The following is a 15,200-nucleotide window of genomic DNA, read 5'->3' on the forward strand; positions in this document are numbered from 1 at the left end:
TGTATGGGGACAGTATGTATGTTCTCTGTTATGTGTATGGGGACAGTATATATGTTCTCTGTTATGTGTATGGGGACAGTATGTATGTTCTCTGTTATGTGTATGGGGACAGTATGTATGTTCTCTGTTATCTCTCATTTGGCTAAAGGGTTAAAAAAAACTTCTTAGACTTTATTTTGGTGACACAAACAGCTTTCCAAACTGAAGTAACCTAATAATTGTGAATGTGTATGAGGGAAACCGCTGAACCATTGTGTATGTGTGACCAGGAGATTCAATTATGGAGATTAATAATACAAACATGTACATATATACACACACATATATATATATATATATATATATATATATATATACACGCAAACACATTGTCAAAAATGTTGTGAAACATCATGAAAAAGCTCAAACCTTGAAACTTTTCTTAACGTTTTTGACAGACTTGTGTGATTCCTTCCATCTCTAACCCCCAGCTGGCCCATCAGAATACATGAGGTATTTGCACTTTGCCATTGTGGGACAGATCATAGTGAGAACTTCTTCATGTAAATGGATGCTATACACAGGCACTGAAGTTAGTGTCATGGGTCAGTAACAGCAGACATTTAGTTTATTCGGATTTCAGCTCTGGGCGTCCTCATACAGCTCACATACACAATGTTATCTTTGGGAGGTTAGCAGGAGCCAGATTTCCTGATGTAAGCAGCCATATCCTGCCTCATAGGCATAGGAAGTGACCATGTCCAGCCTGTCAGAGCAGCTCCATCCCAGGCAGGCAGGTCAGAGCTCAGGGAAGACTTTCTTTAGTAGGAGAACATAGTGCAGGCGGAGTCCTATGATGTCACAGGAAGCTCTTATGTTTCCTGTTGATGGTCACAGACACTCACTTTGGGCTTTATATGTATAGAGCGGGCAGCAGGTCTGACATTGGCCGCAGCACGGACTGGAGCGCAGAGGGTTAATCCTGTCGGCTACCCTGCGGGCTGTGAGTATCAGCTTCTTGGAGACGTCTCTGTTTACCGCTGCTCACATCTTGACACCTGAGGATCGGCCCCTCAGCTCTGGCTCCAATCATTCTCTTTCTTGCCGATGCTTGGACCGTTGTGTCGTGACTGGACGACATTCACAAGTCCTGTCGTGTTCTTGCTTGGCTTCTTCTTCCATGAATTGTTATGGCTTTTGTGTTCTTGTTTTATTTGCAGGGACACAAGTGATACAAATATATTGTGTAATGTGTAGGAGGGAGAAGATAGTGAAGTGTGTGGTGATAATGGGACAAGGACAGGACTTGTATTTGTATCTATTAGGATAAGAATGAGGTCCATTAACTCTTACTAGTCCCAAGATCCCAGCTGGGGAATGATAGATATAGGGAATGATAGATATGGGGAATGAGCAGCCCCTTCCTCTATAGTGTACCCCCCGCCTCTAGAAACTATTAGCCTAGCTATTCTATATAATAACCTTATTACTTCTCTATCATCAGGACTAATGGCTTGTGCCTTCCTATTACTGTGACACCTCTTCACACCTCCTATCGGTATCATCCAGCAGCCTGTAATGTTCCTTTCCTGCAGGGCTGTATTTATATCTTACTTCATGTATATTCTGCCGGTAATACAGCCCCAGTCTTGGGTGTGTGTCTGAGAAATCAGTGATTTTCTGCCCTGTGTTTCCTGACCAAGAGCACAAATGTCCTAAGTAGTTTGCAGCCTCTGTTTATACTACAAGCCCTGGGCAGCTGTCTCCTGACTGTGTAAGACAGCTGTCCTCTGCAAGCAAACACTTCTTATCTCTGCTGTCTTATCTCCTGCACTGTCTGGAGAGGATTCTTCCTCTAATACTCTGCTCTTTTATTCATATAACCTCATCTTTTTCTGTGGGCATTGGGCATCGGTTTCCGCATCTCTTATTCATTTAGACAATGTGACTGGTCGCTGCACAGCATTTATACATTTACATTATACCGTACTTGCTACTGTATTAATAAACTGTTCTGATTATTTATATCATGCTTATTTGTACATGAAGAATTATTTAGATTTTCATCATCATGTATTCATGTATCATCATGTATATATATGTATGTATGTATGTATCCTATTAATATTATAAATGTGAAAGTTTGTGAGTTTGTGGGTTTGTGTGTTTGGATGTTTGCATGTTCGGATGTTTGTTCCTCAATCACGGAAAAACCGCTCCACCGATTTGGCTGAAATTTTCCACAAACATAGTTAATACACCTGATTAAACAATAGGCTACTTTTTGTCACAATAGCGCACATACGTTTTTCCCAGGACCCCCACAAAACCCAAACTCACATCACTATCTCTGCAATCTCACACACTTTGGACCCCGATTTGGCTGAAATTTTCCACAAACATAGTCCCTACACTCAATTGCGCAATAGGCTACTTTTCGTCACAATAGCTCACATACGTTTTTCCCAGGACCCTTTGGATGTTCGGATGTTTGGCGGTCAATCACGCAAAAACCGCTCCACCGATTTGGCTGAAATTTTCCACAAACATAGTTATTACACTCGATTAAACAATAGGCTACTTTTCGTCACAATAGCACACATACGATATGCCAGGACCCCCACAAAACCCAAACTCACACCACCATCTCTGCAATCTCACACACTTTGGACCATAGCAAGCCACAAAATTCATATTGCCCTCTACAGCCTCGCCCCTAACCCCACACAATCACATATACATATACTTTACCACTTTGCCCCTCACCTTAACGATTCTCTAGGAGGCGCTCTTTAACGCTCCGGAGCAGCCATGTTTGCCCCCACCACTCTGACAATCCGCGACACCGCCCACCCATGTCAATACCCCTAGGCGGTCTAATAAATGCAAAAAAAAAAGTTTAAAAAAAGTAAAAAAAATATAAAAAAAATAAATAAAAAGGATTAAAAATTCAAATCACCCCCCTTTCCCTAGAACACATATAAGTAGTTAAAAACTGTGAAATACATACATGTTAGGTATCCGCGCGTCCTAAATCGCCCGCTCTACAAAGTTATACAAATATTTTTCCTGTTCGGTAAACGCCGTAGCGGGAAAAATGGTCAAAAGTGCCAAACTGCCATTTTTTCACTGTTTTGATTCTGCTAAAAATTTGAATAAAAAGTGATCAAAGCAATAACATTTCCCAAAAATGGTAGAACTACAAAGTACACCCGTTCCCGCAAAAAAAGACGCCCTATACATCCCCGTACACGCAAGTATAAAAAAGTTACGGCTGTCGGAATATGGCGACTTTTCAAAAAATAATTTTTTAACACAGTTTTGGATTTTTTTTAGGGGTCAAAATGTAAATAAAACCATATAAATTTGGTATCCCCGGAATCGTAACGAAGCACAGAATACAGGGGACATGTCATTTTGGTTGCACAGTGAACGCCGTAAAACCAAAGCCCGTAAGAAAGTCGCAGAAATGCATTTTTTCTTCAAATCCACCCCATTCTGAATTTTTTCCCTGCTTCCCAGTACATTATATAGAATAATTAATGGCGGCATCATGAAGAAAAATTTGCCCCAGGAAAAATTAAGACCTCATATGGCTCTGGAAGCGGAGAAATAAAAAAGTTATGGGGTTTAGAAGGAGGGGAGTCAAAAACGAAAAACAAAAAATGCCATCGGCGGGAAAGGGTTAACTTCAAATACTTCTGTCCCAAAGTCACTATGTAAAGTTTCTCACTACACCGTATATATAGCAGCTCAAATACAAATTAACTTCAACACAAAAGTCTCACGTATTCTCAGAATTACAGCAAACACAAGATACAAACTTACATTTCATATCCCATACCATATACACAGTACGAAAACCTTACCCGCGCCTGTATATACCCACTTCTACAATCACCGCAGACGAAGTCGCGGGTACCAGCTAGTATTTATATATGAATCCTATCCTTGGATGTTTGTTCCTCAATCACGCCTACACCGCCGCATGGATTGTCCCCAAATTGTACACAGACATAGAGTGGAGGCCAGAAAAGAATATAGGCTACTTGCCGTCACAGTGGGTGGCCGGGCGTCACGACCGCGAGCACCGACATTCGGTTGGGAGTAAGTTTGAGGACCTGAGATGGCGTCAGGGGTTGGTGTTGGCTAGGTAGGGGTTTTGCGCGGGGGCGGTGATGGTAATGGTGTGTGTGTGGGGGTTGCGCATGACTACGAGTGGGTGGGGCGTGCAAGGGCCGTAGCGGGAGCGCGTGGGAAGGGAGGCTGCGCCCAAGGCTGTTTTAGGGGCTTCAGGTACACACCTGGGTATACAGCGTAGTTACAGAGACATGTAACAGCTGACACACGCGCGTGGGTGTATCATCCACACCAGCAATTGGCTATATAACAACGGCTCAGCGCTGACACAGACCCGCAGACAAAGTTGCGGGCACATGCTAGTGTTGTTATAAATGCATACACCTCCCTAGCTGCACTGTCGGGTTTTTCTGTCCGCTTGAGAAGTCGGACATCTTCACTTGCAGACAGGGAAGGAAGGGCACGGAGTGCAAAAGAACGCACCCGATGCCCATTTAAATAAATGACAGGTGTCACGGACACAGCTAGTGTCCACTCCTAATGTCCGTGCCAGATTTTGAGTGGACACTAGGAGTGGACACTACTTGTCGGACACCGACGGTAGTGTGAACGCCCCCTTACTGTCTGTTATATGTCCGTTGCCCATAGACCTCAATGTTAAAAAAAAAAAAAACGGACACTTTCTGTCCGTTTTTTCAAATGGACAAAAAAATCCTGCATGTGTGATTTCTCTGTCCGCTTGAAAAAACGGATATGGTTGTTAACGGACCCTTAAGGGGGCGTTCACACTACTGTCTGTGTCCGACAGGTAGTGTCCGCTCAAAATCTGGCACGACATGTAGGTTTTTTCTGCCAGCTTGAAAAGTCGGACATCTTTACAAGCGGACAGTGAAGGAAGGGCACGGAGTGCAAAAGAACGCACCCGATCGCCATTTAAATGAATGACAAGTGTCACGGACACAGCTAGTGTCCGCTCCTAATGTCCGTGACAGATTTTGAGTGGACACTAGGAGCGGACACTACCTGTCGGACACTGACGGTAGTGTGAACGCCCCCTTAGGACACAAACTGACACAAACGGACAACAGATAAAATCCCATTGAAATGAATGGAAATTGTAATGGACACAGCTAGTGTCCATTGCTAAAATCTTGAACGGACAGTAGCAACGGACACTGCAGTCGGACACCAACGGTAGTGTGAACGCCCCCTAAAGCTCTAGTCACACCAACAATGTTAAAGGGGTATTCCCATGTGCATAATCATATCTATATTTGTAGATAATTAAAAGTTAAACATTTTTGCAAATATAAGTAATTACAAATTCTGCAGAGTTTTAAAGATTTTTCTCTAACTTTCTTAGTGGTGACAGTCTTTTATCTTGATCGGTTGCCATGGATACGACCACTTTTAATCATCTACAAATTAAAAAATAATTATGTAGATTGGAATATCCCTTTAACAGCAGTGTGATGGTCAAATCAGTTAATTTGAATGGGACTATTCACATGTCCAATATTTGATGGTCCATTTTAAAGGGCTATCAAAAATAGGACTTGTCTTTTTTTTATGTCCTTTTTCACGGTCCGTAAAAACAAATGCCCATAGATTCAAAACAACTGGAAAAATTAGTATTTTAGTATTTATCTGCACAGCGCTCCTCCTAAACGCACAGCGCTCCTCCTAAACACTCTCCTCCTGCTACTCGTGGAATTGGCGACTCTCCTTTAGTCGAATAGTGGTTTCCCCTGAAACGAGCATTTTTTCCCATAGACTATAATGGGATTCGATATTCGATCGGGTAGTCAAATATTGAGGCTCTACTCGAAACAAATATCGAATCTTGAATATTTCACTGTTCGCTCATCTCTATTTATTATGTATATTCTGCCACTCTGTGCAACACTGTCTGTAAACATTTAGTTCTGCCTTCTTCTTCTCTGTACATAGTTTCTTATATTGCTGATATGCTCCCAAATTCTCAATGAGTTCTTGATTGGTTTTCTCAACATACATCAGGTTGCATGAGTATTGAAGAACATCGGTGACTCCGGTTGGTGTACAGCCAATATGTTATCTGATCATGTCCATTCTCCCTGTTCTGTCAGTGAATATTTTCTTCTTAGTTGGGACTGGACATGCTATGCATAGGCAGCAAGTGAGAAAAAAAATCTGGATATCTTTGAGTTCTTTTTTTTTTTTTAATGCTCACTTTTGTAAAATGGCATTTCACTAGGTGATTCCTTTAGTATAGTCTTTTCTATAACCTGATGCATGACCCTCCAGATATTCCTTCAAGTCCTGATCTGTGAAGACCTGAATAACTTCCCGCCACCTGTTATGTAAGGTGGTTATGAATCTGATTGTGTTAGGCTGCCTTCACACGATGTAAACGCGAGCTGATTCTGTCAAAATACACGTGTAAAAATCAGCCTTAGTGTTACTCTTCTTATTCACCTGCAAAAATTTTGGTCGGTCAGTACATTATGCCTGATTGTATGCCACTTGATATGTCACTATGAATAGTGGCATTCAGTATAACATTGTTTGAGTTCCTTCCTTGGTCTCCTTCCTTGAATTTATTGAAAGTGGATAAGTTCCTTTTGAGCCTTAGGAACTCCCCCTTGGTTGGATAAAGGGGTGGTTTGCTTGTAGAGAGGCAGCTTCCATAGATTATATTGGGAGAAATATGAGTCACTTAAAAAATTGGTCTTTAAGAAGTGGAGGAGGGGGGCTATGGGGAGGTTTCACTGTACTAAACCATCTATGGAATTCCTGCATAGCATTACATGATCTGTATATTTATGTAAGGAGTCCCCAAACATTAGCTTTTCCTCCCTCTAGGCCATGCCCATTGTTGTTTCTTGGGTCTTGAGGAAGAAACTAGAATTGGACGTGAAATAATTCTGGGTAAGCATTAAACAAAGTGCTCTCAGGATAAAGTTTTTTTGTGGTTGGACTCTGGTTGCACCTTATATCATGATGCATTCTCATAAATAGACTGTTCACGTCACAGGTAACTATAAATTTATCTTAGTTTAAGGTGATATTTTCTAATGATCTAATATCCGCTTGCCATGCTTTTTACCATCAGTCTCTGCTGTGATTAACCATAATTTACATATTGCTTTTTTTTTTTTGGTTGAAGCTAAAAAAACAAATTTGGTTCTTGATAATATCAGACTCAGGCTACATACACATATATGTGTGGGAAAAAGGCAAAGACAACACGTGGATGATATCTGTGTACCAACTGTGCACTTCACGAATCCATTCATTTTATATACGGAGCCCAGGCCACAAAATGGACAGAAATAGGACCGGTCCAGAGTTTTACCCCCAGCTCACAGACCCCTACAAGGACCTTTTATGGGGCCATAGTAATTGGTCAGTGTGGTAGCTGTTACAAACACAGTTAGAGAACTGACAAAGCATGCATTCCTGTGTATGGAGCTATACGTTTGGTTCACACTAGTGTTCATTTCTCCATTAGGTCTGCATGGGAACCTGAAAGAAGGAAAGCTCGTACACTATAAAACATAGACTATAATGGGGTCTGCTGGGTGTCCATTGGGTTTCCACTGGTTTTATACTGAAACCTGCAGACGTGAACCTAGACTTATTGAGGGGTGCTTTGAAGCAGAGATGAAAACCTCTCTTTTAGACACGTTTCTGCACCTGTCAAAGCATGATGTGAAAGGTTTAGAATTTGCATTGTATTATCTGATGGTCTTATATTTACTATTTACCTTTTCCTTCTCCTGACCTCCGCATCCCATATCAGTCTGTGGGATGTTGGAACAGATTATTTTTCTGCCATCCCACAATCTCCTGACTGGTAGCCAGTTTAGTTTGACTTGTTCTAGAACTTTCCTGATCTGTCTCATCATATGGTGAGTCTGTAATTTCTGACTCACTTGCTTGAGGATTCTGTCTACGTGGGGATTTGTTTTTTCTGTTATCACTTAGTTACTATCTGCAGCAGGTGTCCGTTGTTCTGGTCCATCAGAGGAGCAGAAAAAACAGACAAATGGACTTCAATAATTACAGACACCAGGGGAGCCTGAGGGACCCCATTGACTATAATGGAGTCCATCAGGGGTCTGTCGGATTTTCGTTTCTAATAACTGCAATTAGCGGACGGATGTGAATGTTGTATGTGTCTCAGTCCTTTGACAACATGAAGGATGTTTGTGGAGCACATAGTGTCAGCATCCGTCATCACTGACTGTTATGTTAAAAAGACAGGGAAGCTTTCTACCATCCTTTGTGTTTACATGTTCAAGAGAAGATAAATTCAGTGCAGGACTTTATACTCCATTGAAAAACAAACAGGATGGAAGAAAGCGCCTGTCAATGATGCAGATGCTGACACAATTTGCTCCATCTACTTCCTTCATTTCATTGTTTTCTAGTCCATGGTTCTGATCCAGATCAGTGTAGAAGTAGCCGAAATCATCAGATTTTCCACCAGTGCACACTGAGCAAGTACTGCCATTTTCTGTCAGCCTAAGGCCTTATTCACACTACAGTGAATTCAGCGCACTGTCGGCTTTCCAGCAGTATATAGAACTGCCTGTTCCCAAATCGGTGAAAGGTCCTCTTTAAAGCTTGGGAAATCTTTTTGTATCCAAATCTGGCTTAAAACTTCTCCACAACACTATGTTGTGTTCCTTGGTCTTCATGATGCCCTCTGCGCTTTAAACAGAACTCTGAGACTATCACAGAGCAGGTGCATTTATATGGAGACTTCATTACACACAAGTGGATTCTATTTATCATCATCAGTCATTTAGGACAACATTGGATCATTCAGAGATCCTCACTGAACTTCTGGAGTGAGTTTGCTGCACTGAAAGTAAAGGGGCCGAATAATATTTCACGCCCCACTTTTCAGTTTTTTATTTGTTTAAAATATCCAATAAATTTCGTTCCGCTTAAAAATTGTGTCTCACTTGTTGATTCTTCCCCCAAAAATTAAAATTTTATACCTTTATGTTTGAAGCTTGAAATGTGGCAAAAGGTTGAAAAGTCCAAGGGGGCCGAATACTTTTGCAAGGCACTGTATATGCAGGGTGGGCGGATTCACAGGTGCCCAGTAGGTAAAAAGATGGGTACAGTCATGTAAGAGGTTATGAATTTCTTGTGGAATACTAGAAATATAAGGTTGATGAATTATTACATAGCATATATTGTTCTTGCACTGGGCTATCTGTGTTGAGTGTGTCTGAAGCAAATCATAGAAATCAATATATCCTGGGGGCAAGAGCCTTGATAGAAATGTCATCTATTAGGCTTTGTCACTAGTCTTGATGTGGCTGTTACAGTAAATGTTTGCATTCCCTATCAACTAACAATTCTGCGCCTTTTTCAAACTTAGTTATTCCTCCTGGAAATATTGGTATGAATAGAAAACTCAGGGTTACAATTCACCCTGTTAGCAGGTCCCACACAATCTGACATTGTCAACACTGACAGTATCGGACATGTTGCATTGACACTCAGTAGTTAACTTTTTATATATTTTCAGAGAGAATAAAGAAAGAATGGCAAAGTTATTGGAAATATAAGGTTTACTGTGAGAGACAATAGTAAGCAGAGCTGACAGAATGCAGATGCCACACAGGATGCGACTTGGAAAACATATCTGAGAGTTGGCACAGACATGTGAATATAGTCTTACATTTATCGTGTGTGTGTGTGTGGGGGGGGGAATGTCGAGCTTCTGAGACCCCCTTCCTGATGACAAGAAAGGGTATTCTTTATCTTCTGTCACTCAGTAGGCTCTGTCTGGAAATAGTGAGACAAAGTCTGGAGTCTGGTATGTTGCTGGTGTTATAGTTTATTGGGGTTATAGGAAAAAGCAGAGAGAACTGTTCCTCACTTACAGTGCATGCCAATTTTTTGACTAGGAAAACCTGCCCATAATATAATATATTACTTTTTATTTTTACATTTTGTCATGCTATTATAAAAAGAGAGAACTGTGTATTAAAGGGGTTATCCACTTTCTAATATTGATGACTTTTACTTAGGATAAGCAGCGCCGCACCTCTAATGAGGCGACGTGAGGCGGCCACCTCGGGCGGCGGACCGAAGAGGGGAGGCAGCCCGGGCGACTTTTTTACTTTTTTTTTCTTTGAACCAGCACAGGAGAGCTGCCGCTCTCCTTGCGCTGGTTCAGATGTCTACGTATCAGCGTAGGCGGCGTCATCACTGCCAAGAGAAGAGGATCGCGGAGGCAGCGGGAGCAGCAGCAGCGCGATCGGTAAGTATAATAACTTTTTTTTGTTTTATAATAGACCTCTACCTGCTGGAGTATCTCCAACAGGTAGCGGCCTATTTACCAACCTCCGCGGACCTGCTCACTGCCGTCCCCGCTTCCCCTTGTACTATAGGCCGCGGAGGCCGGCAGTGAATAGTCCCGGCCCAGGCCGCGATCCCACTGCGGCTACTATTATACTCGGGGGGTCTTTTCAGACCCCCAAGTATAATCAGCGCCCCAGGGGAGGTGTGGGAACATAATAAACAATGTTACTTACCTCTCCGGGATCCGATGTAACTCCTAGCAGGCTTCAGGCCTATATGATAATGCCCAGAGGTCACGTGGTCTGGGATATGTCTGTCAGGAACTTCCTTCTTCCCAGCAGTGCCTATAGCGCTGTACTGTGTGAGCGGGGAGGAACGCCCCCTCCCCTCCTGATAATACTCGTTTATGGACAAGTACTGTGAGCAGAGGGAGGGGGTGTTCCTCCCCACTTACACTGTACAGCGCGATAGGCACTGCTGTGGAGAAGGACGTTTCTGACAGACTGTCAGGAATGTCCTTCTGACTGTGAAGAGCTACGGTACCGGTACCGATAGCTCTTCACTCGGCTTTCCAGCGGTATATAAAACTGCCTTTGCCCAAACCCATGAAAGGTCCTCTTTAACATTGGATCCCGGAGAGGTGAGTAACAGTGTTTATTATGTTCGCTCATCTCCCCTGGGTCTCTGATTATTATACTCGGGGGTCTGAAAAGACCCCTGAGTATAATAATAGTTAATGGGTGTTCATCTGTGGGGCATAATAGAGCTTAAAGGGTCTACTGTGGCCCCTTTAACCTCTATTATGCCCTACAGCCACCCCCCTGCAACCTCTATTATGTCCTACAGTCTATTGTGCCACTGTGGGGCATAATATAGGCTGCAGGGGCCACTGTGGGATATATATATATATATATATATATATATATACACACACACACTCACCGGCACTTTATTAGGTACACCTGTCCAACTGCTCGTTAACACTTAATTTCTAATCAGCCAATCACATGGCGGCAACTCAGTGCATTAAGGCATGTAGACATGGTCAAGAGAATCTCCTGCAGTTCAAACCGAGCATCAGTATGGGGAAGAAAGGTGATTTGAGTGCCTTTGAACGTGGCATGGTTGTTGGTGCCAGAAGGGCTGGTGTGAGTATTTCAGAAACTGCTGATCTACTGGGATTTTCACGTACAACCATCTCTAGGGTTTACAGAGAATGGTCCGAAAAAGAAAAAACATCCAGTGAGCGGCAGTTCTGTGGGCGGAAATGCGTTGTTGATGCCAGAGGTCAGAGGAGAATGGCCAGACTGGTTCGAGCTGATAGAAAGGCAACAGTGACTCAAATAGCCACCCGTTACAACCAAGGTAGCCAGAAGAGCATCTCTGAACGCACAGTACGTCGAACTTTGAGGCAGATGGGCTACAGCAGCAGAAGACCATACCGGGTGCCACTCCTTTCAGCTAAGAACAGGAAACTGAGGCTACAATTTGCACAAGCTCATCAAAATTTGACAATTGAAGATTGGAAAAACGTTGCCTGGTCTGATGAGTCTCGATTTCTGCTGCGACATTCGGATGGTAGGGTCAGAATTTGGCGTCAACAACATGAAAGCATGGATCCATCCTGCCTTGTATCAACGGTTCAGGCTGGTGGTGGTGGTGTCATGGTGTGGGGAATATTTTCTTGGCACTCTTTGGGCCCCTTGGTACCAATTGAGCATCGTTGCAACGCCAAAGCCTACCTGAGTATTGTTGCTGACCATGTCCATCCCTTTATGACCACAATGTACCCAACATCTGATGGCTACTTTCAGCAGGATAATGCGCCATGTCATAAAGCTGGAATCATCTCAGACTGGTTTCTTGAACATGACAATGAGTTCACTGTACTCCAATGGCCTCCACAGTCACCAGATCTCAATCCAATAGAGCATTTTTGGGATGTGGTGGAACGGGAGATTCGCATCATGGATGTGCAGCCGACAAATCTGCGGCAACTGTGTGATGCCATCATGTCAATATGGACCAAAATCTCTGAGGAATGCTTCCAGCACCTTGTTGAATCTATGCCACGAAGAATTGAGGCAGTTCTGAAGGCAAAAGGGGGTCCAACCCGTTACTAGCATGGTGTACCTAATAAAGTGGCCGGTGAGTGTATATATATATATATATATGGGTTGGGTGCGTGGAGAAGTGAGGAGTCAAGGATGTTTACGTTTCAAACTTTACAGAGTCAAGTCACAGCTGAAAGAAGTGGTCATGGCGGTCCAAAGGGAAGAGACGGGCAATGTGGGGAGACGTCTCCTGTGAGTATTACTGCATTGTATTTATTCTAGTGTCTCCCCATCCCTGCTGTCTGAGGTGGACGATCAAAAGATGAACAACAGGGTGTCTTTCGATCGTCCGCCTCAGGCAGCAGAGAGGTTAGGTTATAGGTCATTAATATTAGATAGTAGATATGCCCTTTATATTAAGTGTAATCAGGTTTTAATGAAAATTTTATATGGAACAAAATGTGAAAAACAGGAAAGAGTATAAACAACACCATTAGCTAGTGAATGGCTAAATAAATCAAGCCCGAGAACAGGTATAACCAGGGGAAAACTGGCATGAGAAAGGAGAGAAATAAGGAAAACAAAAAGGCACCAGGGGGATACAGATAACAAAGGAGGAAACAGAAGGAGGGGGGGTTGGTGAGTGTGCATGTGGGGGATGGGGGCAAAAACCGCCAGGACAGTGGGAGGGGGACCGGGAAAGCTTATGAGAAGAGACTGGTAAACTTTGAGGATTCCTGAAACACCACCCATGGCCGCCAGAGGGTATCAAACCTAGAGGAGGCAGAGGAATCCTCCGCGACCAGAACCTCCATCCTCCTGATAAGAAACTCCTGTAGCCATTTCATCAATGAGGGGGTTGCAGTGCTTTGACAGTAATGCGGGATAACCATTCTGGCAGCTGTTCTGACCTGGGATATCTTGCCCGGGATGATGGAGAGCAGAGCCAGTTGGGGAGAGGGAACCACATGGCAACCTCTGACTTTTGAGCATAAAGAGAACACAGAGGACCAAAAGGTCTGGATCTCCCTGCAATCCCACCAAATGTGGAAGAGACAGCCCACAGCGCCAACAAGTATCAGAGACAGAAGGGTAGATCTTGTTGAGGAGGTCTGGGAGCCCTTTAAATAAGTCCTCAAACATTTATTCTGGCATGGGAACAATGATAGAATCTGAATGTGGGCTCAGAGTGCTAGAGTGCATGCTGCATAGTTCCTTAGGTCAGGCCATCTATATTAGGTTGGATTGGTGGGAATCAGAATTCCAACCAATCGGCTGCCTGAAGGGGTTGTAGTGCTCCAAAAATTCTTGATAATAGAGTCAGTCACAGTGCACGCTGCAGGTGTCAAACCCCCATTCATCTGATATTGATGACCTTTTACTAAGAATAGGTCATCAATATCAAGTCTTGGTAAGCCACTTTATTAAAGGTTCTCTGCTGCTCAATAAATAGTTGTTGCTGGGGCCACACAGTGACTCAGTGGTTAGCACTGCAGCCTTGCAGCGCTGGGGTCCTGGTGTTCAAATCCCACCAAGGGCAAAAAAACATCTGCAAGGAGTTTGTATGTTCTCCCCGTGTTTGCATGGATTTCCATCCCATATTCCAAAAAGACATACTGATAGGGAAAAAAAAATGTACATTGTGAGCTCTATGTGGGGCTCACAATCTACATAAATAAAGTTGTTGCTGTTTTTGCACTAATATTTTTTTCAAAATTATTGCCATGACATTTTCAGCAAGAGAACTGTGACATAACTAACAATTGAGAAAACACCCCAATATATACACCCTGAATTGTCTATATCTGTCAAACATAATATAGGTTTGCCTACAAATCAAACTTATACAAAGGATAGGGAAAACATTATACCCCTGTATGAATTGTCGCTCTATTCTCCTCTGTAGGGCCGCCGGAGAGAGCTGGTGGTGGTTGGACAACTTATTTCCTATACTCTGACAGGACACAGTGCTAGGAAATAAATATTAGCACACTGATCTCGCACTGATCTACTTCCTTGTCCTGAAGATGAAGTGATTGTATATTTTTAGTTATATACAGAAAGCAAATAACTAGGCCAAAAAAACCCAAATAAGGCTAGGACTACGTGTTCCAAAAAAAAATTGACTTGATGTCAGCTGCGATTTGATGAAAGAAAAAAAGACTGCAAAATTGTAGACATATCGCATCAGGTCATAGCTGCATTCAAGACTTTCATTGAAGTCTATGATGGGTAAGGTGAATGCGCCTTTTCTTTCTTGACCAAAAATCCTGTGACTGTTACAATCCAACCCAATAGACAACCACTGGATGTGACATTGCTAAGCAATACTGTGATCCTCGGCTGCATAACAAAAGTCGGCCTGCAGCCTCAGCATTATAATGGGAAATCGTTTCCAAATAATGCCATATATTGCGCAGTTCATCACATCCTGCCAGGTACATGTTCACTGCCTCCCCCCCTTCCCCATCCATAGCCAGCTTTATTACTCTCTGTATTTGGTTCTGTGTATCTGGAAATTCTGTAAATGAGCCTCTCTGCTTTTCCCTTATCTCTTCATCCTTTGCCACTTTCAGCTTCCATCTAGCTATCTCCCTTAAGCACTTCCCCTAACTATAAATAAAAACTTGGCTGACCTTTTCCTGTTCATGCATCTGTTTGTCCAATGACGTAAAATATTCCAAGAAAATACTCTTGGTTTTTTGGCTTTACAGCTTCAAAGCAAATTTCTAATTTTTTACTAGTTCTATCTCCCCCTTTCATGATGAGATCTGCAGA

At 42.8% G+C, this 15,200-nt stretch overlaps 1 protein-coding gene across 1 annotated transcript in view; it reads left to right on the plus strand.

Moving 5' to 3' along the window:
- The first annotated feature begins 856 nt into the window (after positions 1–856).
- Positions 857–15,200, plus strand: part of CALCRL (calcitonin receptor like receptor) — a 69,998-nt gene continuing 55,654 nt past the window's right edge. The window contains exon 1 of the mRNA XM_075285152.1: positions 857–982. The gene's annotated coding sequence lies outside the window, so the exon portion shown is untranslated. The remainder of the gene's footprint in view (positions 983–15,200) is intronic.

This window comes from Leptodactylus fuscus, chromosome 8 (assembly GCF_031893055.1).
Source record: "Leptodactylus fuscus isolate aLepFus1 chromosome 8, aLepFus1.hap2, whole genome shotgun sequence".
Classification (NCBI taxonomy): Eukaryota; Metazoa; Chordata; class Amphibia; order Anura; family Leptodactylidae; genus Leptodactylus; species Leptodactylus fuscus.